The following is a 14,940-nucleotide window of genomic DNA, read 5'->3' on the forward strand; positions in this document are numbered from 1 at the left end:
AAGGGAGCCCAACTCCTGGCTCACGAGTCTGGGAGAGAGCCTTAGTAGGTTACTTCACTTACAACCTCCGTAACAATACCTGTAGCATCAGTCAGAGTCCTCACATCCAGGGTTTGCTGATGGCAGATCGAAAAGGTACATGGTAGTTGATTGGAGATCACTGATAAGAGTAATGACTGTGGCTTAATCCTCTTTTTGCAAACTAAACCTCACACCTTGTTGGTGCCATCAGCTTCAAGCAACCCCCGTACACTAGCTGCAATGCACCCTATGGTAGTAATGGGGCAAGTGCAAAGCTGAGCTGCTGCAATACTCTGCCCTGTTCTCGTCAGGTTAAGAGCAGGATCAGGCAAGGAGAAAGACTCACCTTAGAAGGAGGTTTGTCAACAAGCCTAAATATCCATCCTCTTTAGAAAGGTGATTTTCTGGTGTAGTTAAAAACTATCAGCCTGGCTGAAGGTGGAATTTTTTCTGTTCCACAGGTAACCTTCATTAAATACACTGATGTCCTCCATGTCCCCAGTTTCCTTTCCACCTGGTTTCTCTGTCCTTTCATTATCTTATAAACTGTTGCATAGTTTTGCAGAAAACTTGTAACTCCTAATCCATTTGGAGAATTCAGGAGGCTTTACCATGTTGCTGAAGGTGTTTCATCCATCAAATAAGCTTTTGGGGCTTTCTGGGGACACCTTCAAGGATCATGCCTATTGACCTGCACTGTTTATTTCTCTTATTTGTAGAGGAAAGAATGGACCACTTCTGCTGAATGTGTCTATAGTGGCTCCAAAGATCAATGTCTTGGAAGTGGCGCGAAACTTCTGTGATGTTTTCTAGCTGGCTGCATTATGTCTGTAGCAGCTTCTCTGCATTTTCTTCACATTCTGCATGGCCAATCTGACCTGCCTGCTAAATCTGATGCACTCAGGGCCCTTTACCAAAGTCTGAGAGAGCTGAGCAAGGATAACTGCATTTTGTGGGCTTGGATTTTAGGGGTTTAGGTTCTGTTTTTAATGATACAGTTGTTTTTCCAATAGGTTTGCAAATGCTGTGCTGACTAAGCAATGTCACAGGTGGGATGAGCTATGCTAGGGAGAACAGGAGATGTTTTGGGATTACCTCTTCCTGTTCCCTGGCCAGGCTGGTGTGGCCACCTCAACCCGAGCTCCTGCCTAACTTCCACAGAAGTTCAAGAACAGGGTTTTGAAAAGTGTTCTTACTAAGGACAGGTCAAAGGACATTCCTCATGTGAGAACAGACCTCAGCTTCTGTGCATTTCTGAAGCTGGAGCAGTTACCCTTATTGGACAGATGGGGAAAGTCAGGTAAAGTCATGACAAAAAAAAAAGACTTACCTGAAATTACCCAACAAGCCAGAGTGCTGGCCTCAAACAAGCCAAGATTTCTCATTTGAGCCAGCTCTGGTTATTTATATTGGTGTCTGACCCAAAGCAACATAGACCAGTGGTAGAGGTGCTCCAGCTGCAGCCAAAGAAGCCAGTTCAATTGCATTAATAATGAACCTTCAAAGAAGGCTTGCATGGAAAGCAAAGTGTTGGTTAATAGGGTGAGTTTTCTACTGGTCTGAAGAATGCTAAATTAGCCACCTCCTCCTGGTTTGTCTTCTCTGGCAGGTCACTGTGGCTTGTAACTTGAGTGACACCTCCAGCCTGGGTGCCATCCACAATGCAAGCCTCTTCAACTGAAGTGTGGTGGTGCTTAACAGTGACAGCTAAAGGCTAGCCTCCAGCTAAGGTGTTTAACATCACAAACCCACTGTCCCAGCCCAGGGCCTAACACCCTTACACTGGTGTGAAGGCCTGTGTGGAAGATCAAGTCTCAGTAGCTCCTCAGAGTCTTGGGCCAGTCTAGACTTAATCTTGCTAAAGGTCTCACATGAGATGGGTAACACCAAAGAGCCAATGTCTCAAAGCAGGACAGCCAAAATCCTGTTGTGGCTGGTGCAGAGGAGCAGACATTTACATCAGATGATTCATCTGAAGTGTCTTAGGAAGGATGAATCACTGGCTGGTGGTGGCTGGGTCTCTCTCTTGCCTATGACGTGTGAGATGGCAATCGTAGCCTGGGACTTCAATGTCCCCCGTGTCTGCAGATGGACTTTTGCTCACCTCCTGGGACACAGGCTGAGCTACCTGTGCTTTGCTGTCCTGGGAGACAGCAGCAGCCTACGGGTCCCAGCCATGACTTATTTCTGGGTACTGCCTTGAGGAGATCTCTGCCCATGCTGGGTTTTCCATCCTAGGGTACAGAAGGATAGCACACCCCAGGGTTTGAAGCGATGGAAGGATAAAACCAGAGAGGAATTGACAGCTGGATGAACAGCTCGTAGGATTGAGTGGGCTCTCTCCTGCAGACCTTTACCAGAGCCTGCACATCTCTAGACATGGTGAGCAGTCTTGACATCACATGCCAAGTACTTCTCTGCCTCACTGGGGTAACAGGAGGCGTCCTGAGTGCTCTGAACAGAGGATGCCCTTCCTAAAGTACTGGTTATTTGCCAGTGATGGGTATTGTCCAGCAACAGCTGACATTTAATACCAAGGCTGAGCCACTGCCTGCCTGGGAAGTACAGAGCTGGGCTCCTGTCAGGTTGTGCTGGTTCTTTCAATTTTATTTTCCTTAATTAGGTGAGCAATAAGTCTCCAGTGCCTTTTTCCTGATGTCTGAATTAATTACCTACATGTGTGTAAAAAGAGTGTCTTGCCTGAGTTTGATGAGTGGCTGGATGTAAGCAAACGTTGGTAGGAGCCCTGTCCCTTCTTCACTCATTCACTCGTTTAGCTTTGAGTCAATGCCGTGGCAGGGTCTGACTCTGCCTGTGCTTGATCCTAAGCTGAATCAACTCATTTTATATTTCTTCATCACCTCCTCTTTCTTCTCTCTTCTTCCATCTTTCTTCTTAGCTTCACAGCTCATCTGTGAAGAGTCATGCATCGTTTTGTGGCTCCATGCTGCATAAGGAGCTGGCAGATGCAGTCCTGGTTCATTTGGCCCATTATCTCATTACAGGTTCCTTTTATGGTCCTCATGTCATCTAGCCTACAGAGAAGCACTCCCATCATCTCGATGAGACAACAGTGACTAGCATACCGGTGATATTTATCATTACTCTTCAATTATTTTTCCTTGGATAGGAACGGCTGTGGCAGCAAATCCCTCTGAAAGCTCCGTTTCCTCCCTGTGCATGCATTTCTGGGCACATCCTACCTTGTCATACCAGCACACCAGAGCCCAGTCTTCTGCATACAGGCCTGGCACTGGCATATTCAAGAAAGTTGTGAAGGCACGCCTGCAGCAAACAGCTCTGGGGGCTTAGACCACTTGTGCTGCAAGGGTTTGGTGCTTGTTGAAGGGCAGGATGAGGCAAAGTCAAAGGAAAATCAAACTTCCATATCGTCCAGAGGAGGAGGAAGATGGAACGCATAGAAAAGGAGGGTGTCAGAACACACTTTGGACTGTAACCTAGAGCAGCGATAGAAAACAGACTAAATACTATGGCACCTGGAAAAGAGCGCTTGTTTCACATTTTAAGTGACTCTTGAATAACATTACCAACACTTCAGTGCAAAGGAAACTAGAAGCCACATCCAAGGGCTAGAGAGATGTTTGTGCTGTCTCGTGACAGCAGTGCAGAGCAGTGAGCTGCAGCACTGTGTCAGCCCAGGTTCCCCCCTCACTTTCGCTCGGTTTGCCTCCATCTCTCTGCTCCAGTGCCTTGAGGTGCATTGTTTCAAAGGATGATTTAACTCTCAGTGTTTTTCTGCTTGCAAAAAGCACATCTTGTCTCCTCGGGTCAGAACAGACCCTTGCCTGTTGATGGTGAAGGTGTCAAGGTTACAAAGACATCTTATGTGTCAAGACAAGACAGGACAGGATGTCTCCATCTGACTTCAAAATGGGGTTGACTGTCAAAGGGAAGTGGCGACATAGGACATTTGGCCTTTGAAGGGTGCAGTACACAAGGACACAGCATTGTGCAGGAGCATGAGTGCCATGTAACTCCTCTCAGTTCTCCCCTCTTCTCAGAACCTTTAAATCGGTTGCACATATCAATTAAGCACAGCTCCCACACCCTATGAGGCAACTAAGAGCTGTTTTACTTATTTTATTACGGATGGGGAAACAAACGTGTAGGAAGACCTTCTGACACGTGGCTTCAAAGCCTCTGGCAGGACAGTTTGCTCGCCTTCACTGCATCCCCTGGGTTACCCCTGTCCCCTGTTGCTCCTCCAGGTGAGACAGGCTCACTCCAGCACCTTCCCACTGCAGAAGTGCCCATCTCCATGAGTGCTCCAGGTCCTTCTTACACAGCCCTGGCTGAGCTAAGGGTGAGCCCCGCACGGCTCGGGCACTGCTTTCCTCGGGCAGCAGAGCACCACGCACCGGCCCAGCAGCCTGTGCCCGGGTCTGCACTGGACCATGAGGGGGCCGGGCACACGGCTGTTATCGCTAGGGGCAGGATAATTGCTTGTACTGATTAACTCTGGGCCTAGTGGGGGTCGCATATCAACAATAAACTGGAAATGCCAACTGGGCTGCCTTCGTGCTTGATTGATGTGGCTTGACTTAATTAACCCAGGCTTACATTTGAGCATTGCCCATTAGCACCTGGTATTAAAAACTCTCCGAACTGTCTGAGCTTAGCAGCTGCCTTAAGAAAGTCATTTGACATCTATTCAGGAGATTTAATTGTGCCATTATGTGCCTATGTATGGTACCGAGTGCCACTTAGCCATTGCCCTTGCCAGTTGATTAATTACTAAGCCCGAGCGAATAAGCGCGAGAGCTCGCTGCGCGGTTGTCCGTGGCTGGAGCAGAGACAACACCACATCCAAGACAAACACCAGCCTGGCTGTGGCATGCAATGGATAAGTTGGGATCTGCAGGCAAAACCTGTTTGTTTTACTGGAGAGGCAGAAAGTATTAAGAACTGGCATAAGCCAGACAGCAGTGCATGCGGTAACCCAAGAAGCTTTCCAGCTCCAGGGCTTTTTGGAGAAAGAGGCCAGCACTTAAAATAGCTAATGCAAATTAATTTCAACACCAATAGACTATCCCCAGGGAGGGGGAACATTTTAAACTGCATACTATGGACGCCTGTGAGCCTTAGACTGTCAGGATGTCTCCTCCTCCTTTGCTTTCTAGTCCTGCGCTCCCAGGGCTAATGAGACAGCTTCATTCAGTGGCCACCGCTGGGACTGAAGACGCTGTGGTGGCAACCCCACTTGGGGAGCCAGGCAGAGGCTTAGCGGGCATGGCCATGGCAGAGGGGCGCTCCAGCCTGCAAGCTGGGTGCTTTCTTAACAGCCAAGGCTGTTATTTCTGCAGGCAGTCCCGCTCTCTGTGTTTCACCCTTAAGCAATGCACCTGTAGGAGTCTGTCGAGGCGGTGACCTCGGCAGGTCTCCCGGCATCACCAGCTGACTGACGCCCACCGCAGGGCAGAACCAGCTCCCAAGCATCCCTGCCAAACGTGAGCAGGTCCTGCCCCGCGCACGTGGAGGAGCCCAGGCAGCTGCATGGGCTGTGGGCGACGGGTGGGAGTGGGGTGCAGCGCCTTGGGGCTGGGGCCAGCCGTGGAGGTGCTGGATGGCACTGAGAGCCTCCCGCTTTGGGAATCCGACCCAGCACCTAATGAAGGTGCACAGGCTGGAGTTGCCATGTGTACGATAGAGGCCTGAAATTTAGCAGGCTTCTGCAAAAGCAGGTACATGTGCACGTGCCTCTGCTGGGCTGGACAACTTCTGCCCATGTGCATTCAACTTTCCTCCTCAGATAATGTTACTCCTCTCTTAATTTTTCTGGAAGGAAGCAGATAGCAATTTGGCAGGTCACAAGAGAGCCCAGCATCTCTCCGAGCCCTCAGCAGCCCGTTTCCGGCTGCGGTTTGATCAGGTTTCTATATTCATCACTGTATTTCCTGTGGGGGCATTTCTGATAAGCTTTGCATTTTGCATCCTGTGGTCCCCCCCCTCGCCTCTGGTGCTCACAGGATGTTCGCTGCACTACGAGCAACTCGAGGCTCCTAAATAGGTTGCCAAAAATGAGTAATTGCTGGGTGCTGTGGGCATTGTCCCAAGGATGGGGTGAGCTGAGGCACTGGCAGGCAGGGTGGGCTCCAGGGGCTGGGGGCTGGAGGCTGTGCCAAGGCAGTGCTGGGTACTTAACAGCTATGCCCTATGGACTGAGGAGGGTCCCAGGAAATGGTGACTTCAGCCCAGATTTTGCTCAGTCCCTCTTGGGTGTCCCTTTGACTTGTCTCTGCGGAGGCCCCCCGTTCCTGCTGCAATCAGGGACACGCTGAGCTGAAGGTTTCAACCCGGACTACTAATGTACAAGGGGAGAGGCGGAGAAGTGCAGGAAGCAGGGAAATAATGCAAAGAGAAGAATTATGACCACATTTTCAGATGAACCCCATTCTCTCCTGGCAGGTCCATATATCAGTGAATACCACTGACTTCCTTTCATTGCAATTCCAGCAGTGATATTTAACAGCGGAGCTAAAAGTCATCGCCAAAGGGAGATTTAGGGAATTGATGTGATTCCCAAATTGAAGACTGTGGAAAAGCATACTACTTGCTTAATTGACTTTCAGTACAAATTTTTATTCCTCACCACTGAAAAAACATCATCTTCCTTTGACACCTATTACATTTACATGGGATTTCCTTGACTTCTTTCTTTTTTAACCAAAGCCTGAATTCTGTTCTCTCATGCTGGTATAAGCCCAGGCAAGCTTCACCAGTGCTCCCAGACTTGGCTGAGTGCAGTGGCTTGTATGTCAGTGACGCTAGGCATGTCTGCACCCTCCTGCAAATACTTTGCGATGTACTTTCAGGGTCTGAAATGAGTAGTGGGTTTTATCTTTGTGAGACGGCTGGGAAGAAGTTTCCCAGATGGGGACCTTAGCAATGGGGCGCGGTGCTAGGCTGTTGGGAAGGGAATCTGGTCAGCAGTTTGGGTGCCCTGCTCTGGTGAGAAACGGAGCTTACTAGGATGGATGTGAGCAGACTCTGCCACGGGCTGCTCTCAGGGGCAGAGGAAAGGGCATGCAAAGGACCTGGCATTTTTTGTTTTATGAGGCTACACGTAGCTGCAGTCCATCATAGGTACTACGGTCATGGGCTCATAGGAGAAAAGTCATGTCAGACGTTGTAGTTCCCATTGAAAACGGAAGAAAAGCCTCATTAAACAGCTTCTAATTTGTCAGAGGAGATCAGGGGAAAAGCCAAATAAACAACCCCTGATTTCCAAACAAATGCAGTCTCCCACTTTTCAGGGTGTAACGAATAGCTGTCACACCACCCAAAATCTTGGCGCAGAGAGCCAAGGACTTAGCAAGTGCCAAATATTGTAAGCATTTGTGGAGGAGTGCGCCTTGGCCAAGGGAGCCACCTCTTCGGATGGGAGCCAGGGTGTGACCAGCTCCAACACAGCCGTGACTGCGAGGGCTTAGCCACAGCCCTGCCTTCATCAGCATGTTCCCAGCCCAGGCAACCCCCTTGCACCCCAAACCTGCCCAAGATCTGGGAGGCAGGGCCTGGCATAACCCTCAGGCTGGCTCTGGGCAGGTTCCTGCTGGGCAGCAGGACTCCGGTCCATGGGGTGGGGACACAGCCGGGCACGGGCAGAGGCTGGGTGCCTCACATGCCTGGAGCACGGGCACCTCACTGTCCTGCTGGACCCTGCCAGCTCTCTGGGCTGGGTCCCACACACTGGGCAGGTGTGCCCAGCCTTGCCTTCTGGCTTGCCCGCAGAGCATGGATTACTGCACAGACACCAGTAATTAGGCTCATGTGCACTGAAAACAAACAGCCCGTTTCATCAGCACCCGGCCCCCAGCCCTGGCTGTGGTCAGATGCCCAGGAAGCTGCTAGCTGGGATGCATGGCCTCCTTCTCCCACGTTTTACAGCCCGTGGGCAGGGACCGTGCTATTTGTTTGCTGGCTCCATTGCTCGCAGGGTTTGCCAGGCACTGCAGAGCCAAAAGGAGGTGCCGCTTTACCACTGCCCTGCTGCAGCGGGCTGTGAGCATCTTTGGGGTACACAACGGGCAGTGCGTGGACATGGACCTTGTACAGCTGTCGGCAGCCAGCTAGCGGAGGTTTTTAAGGTGAACACTATGTGTCCTCCATTCAGCACGAGTGGACCTGGAGCAAGGTCTGGGTTAACCTGGATGTTGCCCTGCATGAGGCAGGTACTGAGCCAAAGTGGGTTTTCACAGCTCTAAATAGTCCTCGTATATCTAGCAGCCAAAGAAGCGCAACCTTCCCCTTCTCTGCCCCTCTTCGGTGAGTTTCTCCTGAGAATCCTGCGATGCCCTGGGGATACACTTGGGCTTTTTTGCTGCCCTACACCCAAGCCGTGAGAGCCATAGCCATTGGCCTGAGGTGTTGAGACACTTAACTGAATTTGGGATCCTAAGCAAGAGACTGCAACAAAGCAGGCTTAAGCCAGGGACTGGCTGCAGGTGACAGAGGCCAGGCAAGGGCTCTTTCGGGCAGGCACAGAGATAATGATCCAGGAGCCAGAGAGTGAGGCGGGCACGCAGTTATAGCTGGGGACAGAAGAACAAGCCCTGCCTCACTGGCCAGCAAAGGGAGGTGAAAGCAAGGCATGGTCTGGTTGCAAGGCAAGTCCCCTGTAACATCCTTCAAGATGTGACGGCTGAGCAAATAGGAAATACAATGAGTTGGACATGGAAAATACAATTGGGATGGACATTTCACCTTGGGTGATGGAAAAAAACCCATGACACCACCATGCACAAAAAGGAGCAAGTGCGTGTCTATTTATGCTGCTGCCCAGGGCTGTTCCTGTGCCTGGGATGCCATTTCTGCTTTCTGCCACTAATCTGTGTTTCTCAGCTAACCGTTTCAACTGTGTTTCAAAACAGTGCTGCGCCTGGTTTTGGAAAAGGCGAGGTCCATGCCAGCCATAGCACTGAAGAGGTGAACAGGTACCTGGTGGGCACAGTCATCTGAGCACCTCTGAGCAGGTTTTTCCTTTGGGCTTCGCTAGCATCCTGACTCATGGCAGTACCTTTCCACAGACAGGAGCGATGCAAATTAGGAGCAGCCTGCTGAAAACCATTAGCAGGCGAGCAGAACAAGCTGTCCCATCTGCTGTTTATTCCTTTCAGCTTCCCCAGGGGGAAACCTAACCATGGGATAATGGCTTCACAGCCCCGGACCCCCAGGCTCAGGCTGGAACTGCTGGGGGTCAAACCTCCCTGTAGCAGCTGCACAGAGTTCAGGCAAAACCCCCAGGACCTTCCCACTGGAGCCTGGACGATGGTGGCCTGGGATGGTCATCATTTTGTGCCTTCAAGGGAAGCCCAGGGCTGAAAAGTTTCCCTGCTTCCAGGTTATTTCACGCAGGAGAAGCCCAAAGCATCGCAGCTCCATAGCCGTGCGTATGTGCATCCTAGAAACAAAAGCTCTGCAGTCAGACAAGCCAAAAGTGGGTCAGGTGGAAATGCGGGAGACCAGTGACTCATCTTGTGGTTGACTGGGCAATTTGGGAGGAGGAAAAAGCGGATGCCTTTAGGAAATGGGAGCACATTTCCAGTCCTTTCTTTCCTCTGCCCCTAATCCTAACATCTCTTCCACCGGCAAAATTATAAGGCTAGGGAGTCAGCTCTTAATGCCAAAGAGCACTGGCCTTCAGAGGGAGCATTTAAGGGCCCAAACATGGCAGCAAGGCTGAATGTCTGTTTGAGTGGAAGGGTCTGGGACCCCACCACCCCACACTTGAGTGAGATGGGTGTTAAATTGGTCTGGGTGGCTGAGTATCCGGGCTGAAACACATGCATCCCTACACCATCACATGCTGGGGGGATTTGAGAAGCATGCAATAGGTATAATAACTGCTCTAGCCCAGAAGTTGCAGGGCCAAGGGAAAAGGGAAAAGGGCCACAGTGGCTGATGCAGCTCTGGAGAGCATCTCTGCTGGTCCCAGGTTGCAAGCACACGGAGTGGCAAGGAGGGAGACATCTGCCCTGACATTGCCTCTGCGCGTGGAAGCGGGGAGGGCACAAAGCCAGGAGATTACAGCTGCTTGTTAACACTATTTGCTCATTACATCAAGCAAGCAGCGGTCATTCCTGAGCCTGGCCAGCCTTCCCTGCTGGGACTTTGTGTCTCATGGCCAGTGGCCACAGCAGCTACCCAACCTCCCTGCCAGCACCTGCAGTCATGCCAGAAAACTTCCTGCTGAACGATGGACAATGCAGGATGGCATGGTCTCTGGAGAAAGAAGGGACAAAGAGGACATTTTTCCTGCCAGGGATTTCAAACTAAGGAAGGGATGCTTTGGGAAGGCAAGTCTGCAGCCAGCATCGCTGGGCAGCGAGGAGCTGTCTGTGCTGCTGTGACAGTTAGATGAGGATGAAGAGGGTGTGTTGCAGACAGGACTGACGCTTGGCAGTGCAAAGGCAGGTTAAAAGCTTTGAGCAGATTGCTGTGGCAAAGTGGGCCCCCTCTGCTCCCTCCCCTCTGGCCCCGAGGCCCCCTTTACCGGGGACGGCTTTCAGAGAAGGGGATGTGGCCACCACCCACTTCTTCCTTCCCAAGTGGGTAGGAAACAACACTAATGCAAGACAAATTTCTCCTGTGTCAGGGAAAAGGAAATGGGCTCATACAAAACCAATTCATGCCAGCTAAGCATGAATCGCTTTGCTCCCTGTGCAACAGGCACTGGCAATGCTTAGGCATGTGTGTGCCCCAGAATACTCAGCATTTAATGGGTAAGACTGTAGCAAAAATTCATGTGTACAATTAAAACCACTGGTTCATCCCAGCCCCTTTCCCCATGAGACCCTGACACCATGGGCACATGCACATCAGAGCTTGCCGCATGCCCTGGTTGCACTTTCCTGGGGAGGAAGGATGCTCTGCCCTCACGGTTTTGGTGTTTCCATGCTCTTTACAGATCCCAGTGCTTTGGCATAGCTATTTTTTTTCCAGCAGGCTCAATCAAGGAAGTTCAGAAAAAGAAAGTGTGGTATAAGAAATGGACTCTTTCCCCACCGCCCTTTCCTGGTGGACAGGATAGGGTAGGGTGAGATGGGACATCTCAGTGATGCAGGGTGGGCTTCCTCAGTTGTCCAGCAACAAAGCTGACAGGGACATGTGTAACACAGGGAGGGAAGGGTGAAAATTGTCACAACAGATTTGATGAGAAATAGAAAGCGCAGCTTTGTCCTCAGACCTCTGCGGTTTCCCCCAAGCACGCGGAAAGAGGCAGGCCAGCCTCACGCAAGGAAGCAAAAGCACATCCCTGCCTTCTGCAGAGCAGTTGTGTGGCCACATTTACAGACATTTTCCTTGCAGACGAAGCGAGCTTTTACAAGGTGAAACAAATGCAATGGACAGCTCTGAAAAACCTTTCTGTTGGAAATTTTCCTTTCCTCTTCTGTCTTATACCACACACTTAAGCCCAGGAGAAGTTTTGGGTGGAACTGAAGCCAACACGAGGTGCAAAGGGGGTGCAGGGACTGCCAGGGGTTGCAATTGCACCTCTGGCTTTGACCTCAGGGGGAGATCCCAGGCACTAACCCTGATTAACGAGGTTCCCTTAATGTGGTGGTAACTCTGTTGAGGTCCTTTCTGGGTATATTTTCTCAGTTTCCCTTCTTCAAACAAAGCCTCCTGTTGGCATAACTGATGCTGGCAGATGGGCCACCCCTCTCCCCCGCCACCAAAAATGTCTGTGAGCCCCTCTTTGTATTGGGATAGTCTCAAGGCTACTTCTGTTAAATAGTGTCTGGCCATCTTTTTAAGGCAGCATTTGGAATTGTAGTTCAGATTAACTTCTCTGAGAGGTGCGTTCACACTCAGGTCAGATCCACCAGTCCTCTATTCAGGAGAGCCCCACGGATGCTGAGAAGTTGTAGGATGCAAGGCAGCAGCTGGCGCTGACTTTCCCAGAAAGGGTGCCAGGTTCCTTCTCTGCATGGAGAAGCCTAGCAAATATCGGGAAGGAGGTGGCCATACCCAGGGGAACAATGTGGCTACGACAGCCCCTCCCCCCCTTGCAGCACTGCGTGGGATCAGCGCTAGGCATATGGGGTTCAGGTTTGTGGTACTAGCAAGGCCAGTGCCTCCCAAAAAGGCTCCCAGAGCTGGCACAGAAGGGCTGGAGCAGGCAGGTGGGAGGGCCCCAGCCACCAGCTGGCCACACATTGCTGGATAACACACTCTGGGGACTTGGACTTGCACACCTTCCCCAGGGGATGCCCAACTGACAGTTCTGCATTTTTTTTCTTCTGCTTCCTCTTTTGTGCACTTTGTCATCGTTGCTCTGCCCTTTTGAGAGCCTGCGGGGCTGCACCGTCTGCGCCCTTTCCTCCTCCTCGCTGCATTTTCCTATGTCAGTCTTTCCTCATGCCCAGCACTGTTACTCACCATGCTCTCCCTCAGCCACTGAGTAATGGTCACACCATGGATACTGAAAGAGAGAGAAGAGGAAATGCTTCATTTTTCAAAAGAAAATAAAAAAGAAAACAACAACCCAAACATCAAAACCAGGGAAAGTCCACCCAGAGAGAACAGGCCTACCATAGCTTCTCCTTGCTAAAATGCAGAGGTGAAAAGAGATGTCACCGGGGACCTCCCCTTGCAGCACAAGAGGGATGCGGCGTCTGGTGCTGTGGTGCCCACACGTCCTGTGCCTCTGGCCGGGGCTGCAGGTGGCTTTCATCTGGCATGGCTGAAATTGCTTTTCTTAGCAAGTTTGGCGGTACGCTGGCTGCAAAGAAGGCGGACTATTCATGCTGGCCTCTGCTAGCTGCCAGCTGTCATGGCAAAACAGATGGCCTTGTCACTGGAGCTGTGTACCGGGGGCTTACAGCCAGAGATACTGAAAACAGGCAAGAGCAACCCCCCGATCTGACATACCTATTTGTGTGCGTGCGTGACATGTCCCACCCATACATTTTGCCTCCTATGCAAAGCTTGTGGAGACTGTTCATTCCTCTTTGCCTTCAGAGCTGGTTGTTTGACGACTTCTCCCTTTATGGTCAGCCACTGGTGAGCGTGTGCTGGCAGCGCAGACCAGCACTAATGTGTGTGAGCTCCCATGTCATGCCAAACTCTGCAAAAACACAGCTTCCTCTCTGCTAACCACGTTACACTCCATGAGCTCACCGAGCTGGAGCTCAGAACCCAGAACCACAGGGCCTGAATAGCCAGTAACCCGGGGAGCCCTCACCTCATAGAAAGACTTTCATTAATTGTTTTCACCCCCCTGAGAAGAGCATGGTGCTGAGGACGATCATCCTCAGAAGATGATGTCCTGACAAAATTACTTAGTGAGTTTTGATGGTGAAGAGCAGCCTACAAATGCTGAGTAGAAACTTATCTACACATCCTTTGTGTGACAAAGCAAATGAGCTGTGAGAAGGGCTATGTTTTCCTGAATTAGTTGGGCAGAATTACACCCTTCTCTTATTAGTTAATTCAGGGCAACACTGTTAGGTCCCCAAATAAAGCAGCAAGTAAGATGCCATTTCTTCTGCTCCCATAGCTGGAGGGAGATTGGTTTGAGATGACCACCTCTTCCAGGACAGACACGGAGAGGAGCAGTGAAACAAGGAGGTGGCAGGTTCAAAGCAAGCCCAAGGAAGTGGCTCTGGCATAATGAAGCAGTGGAACTCCTTGCTGCAGGATGCTGTAGATGCTGAACATTTGCATGAGTTCAAAAACCACCTGGGCCTATTCATGGAGCAAAAATCTCTCAGAGGTTATTAGGGGCACAGATCCCAGCGCTGGCTCAGGAAGTCCCCCAGGCACATTGCAGGAGACGGGAAGAGTCACCTGGGAAGCGCTGGCTCACTCGCCCCAGGTTCATGCTGTTTCCAAGGTGCCTGAAGCAGGTTAGTTGCACTTGCAGCCAGGTCATTGATCTGGCTGGACCTTTTACATCTCTGTGTTATGGTTGGAGTACAAACATCCTCTGAGTGCTCCCAGTGCTGTTGGACTGGCTGGGACATCTACTAAAAGCATCCAATTAGCACATAGTTTTACTTTTTCTGTTGTTCCCGTTGTTCTACTGCATACTGGATTTTTTCCTGATTTCTGCTGAGCCAGCGCTGCTGGAGCTTGACACCACTTGTGAAGTTAAGCCCTCCAGTTTGGGGGTTGCTGCTCTGAGAGCCATCGGATCCGTGGTGGGCTTTGGCTGGCCTGTACATCAAGGAATCTTTGGAAGTGTTTCCTGTTCTGTTAGGGGTTTTCTTTTCCCTTTAATGAACAAACTCATTGGGCAAAGCGGAGTGCAGAAAGTGTGAGCTCCTGGGAGAGATTTTCAAGGGCATGAACTCCTGCCAGCCAGGCTGTGGTATGAGCCTACCCGTCTGCAAGCCAGCCACTGCAGAGGTTGATTTCAGCTGCCCGAGCATCTGTTTGGCAGCAGCCTGAAAGTCTGAGGTCTCTGCTGCTTCCCTCTGTCCCTGCTGCAGTTACCAAGCGCCTTGTCATGGCTGCAAAGGCAGCAGAATCAGGCCTTTCTCAGACTGGATATCTTTTTTTTTGTGCAAAAGAGACCTCGCACTGGCGTCAGGAATCACTAAGAAGCAAACTGCAGGGGGCTGGGACAGTTGTCCAGCCTCGTTTCACGTTCCTGCAGAGACACAGGCCATTTGCCAGCGAAGGTCTCCCCTCCGCCTCCCCCCTGAAAGGCGGCCCAGCGTCAGGGCGCAGGGGGGGCGCTTGGGGCAGCGCCCAGGAACCCTTCACCAACACAACCGTCTGACGCATCTTGGGTGTGAGTCAACGCCTGATGCACCAGGACATGAGGTGAATCAGTCACAGGGCTCTGCTGGGGGTGTCTAGGAGAACACCACCGTGGCTGCCATCACTTCTGACCCCCTGGGCCATCCACACTTGACCCCACGGCTCCTTCATCTCTGGCGGGGGACAGCA

The sequence above is a fragment of the Falco naumanni genome, chromosome 1 (assembly GCF_017639655.2).
Source record: "Falco naumanni isolate bFalNau1 chromosome 1, bFalNau1.pat, whole genome shotgun sequence".
NCBI classification, from domain to species: Eukaryota; Metazoa; Chordata; class Aves; order Falconiformes; family Falconidae; genus Falco; species Falco naumanni.